This window comes from Pristiophorus japonicus, chromosome 14 (assembly GCF_044704955.1).
Source record: "Pristiophorus japonicus isolate sPriJap1 chromosome 14, sPriJap1.hap1, whole genome shotgun sequence".
NCBI classification, from domain to species: domain Eukaryota; kingdom Metazoa; phylum Chordata; class Chondrichthyes; family Pristiophoridae; genus Pristiophorus; species Pristiophorus japonicus.
In genome coordinates this window covers 28,927,798-28,929,102 of record NC_091990.1, presented here as the reverse complement: position 1 = coordinate 28,929,102, position 1,305 = coordinate 28,927,798, and positions in this window count along the sequence as shown.

The window sequence follows — 1,305 nt, the reverse complement described above, 5'->3', positions numbered from 1 at the left end:
TACTTCTTCAATGGATTTCTGTGCTGAAGTTCATTATCCACCAGAAAATTAATCTTTCAGGGGATACTCAACCAATCTTAATGGTCACAGGAAACTTAACTAGACAAGTGATTGAAGCCACCTTAATTAACTTAAAAAAAAATTACATTATAAGCCATCACCACATTCACAAATTTCTCTAAACCCCAGCATAACAAATAAAAAATAAAGTTCACAGATACCAATGAAATATTCATGAAATGTGTATTACCCCCTCCCCCCATCATAGGCATTCCCTCGGAATCGAGGACGACTTGCTTCCACTCCTAAACTGAGTTCTTTGGTGGCTGAACGGTCCAATACGGGAGCCACCGACCCTGTTACAGGTGGGACAGACATTCGTCGAGGGAAGAGGTGGGTGGGACTGGTTTGCCGCACGCTCCTTCCGCTGCCTGCGCTTGACCTCTTCATGCTCTCGGCATTGAGACTTGAAGAGCTCAATGCCCTCCCGGATGCACTTTTTCCACCTAGGGTGGTCTTCGGCCAGGGTCTCCCAGGTGTCAGTGGTGATGACGCACTTTATCAGGGAGGCTTTGAGGGTGTCCTTGTAATGTTTCCGCTGTCCACTTTTGGCTCGTTTGCCGTGAAGGAGCTCCGCATAGACCATTTGCTTAGGGAGTCTCGTGTCTGGCATCCGAACTATGTGGCCTGCCCAGCGAAGCTGATTGAGTGTGGTCAGTGCTTCAATACTGGGGATGTTAGCCTGGATGAGGACACTGATGTTGGTGTGCCTGTCCTCCCATGGGATTTGCAGGATCTTGCGGAGACATCGTTGGTGATATATCTCCAACGACTTGAGGTGCCTTCTATACATCATCCATGCCTCTGATCCATACAGGAGGGCGGGTATTACTACAGCCCTGTAGACCATGAGATCATTAAGTAGACAAAGGACTTAAAGATGTTTGAACTTTTAAAGAAGCCCTCTGCAGATATTATTTAAATGTAGCAAAAATTCACGTGCTGTTAAAAGGCACAAATATTACAATATTGGGACCTGGTGCTTTTAACTAAGTAAAATAATGAATTTACAAAATTCATATGTAGTGTTTTTTAAATTCCCATTTAACTTGACTTTAATTTATCAAAGTAGTCTTCAAGTGCCTCTGTCTGCAGTAGTATTGTTTCAGCAGTATATAAAATAGCAGCTACTCCATCAGTTTACCAGAGGGCATGTGTACTCATTTCTTTATTATAAAAAAGAATATGACTTATGGACAGAACTTTCTCATTATGTCATTAGCTACTAAGATCAGAATCCAACTA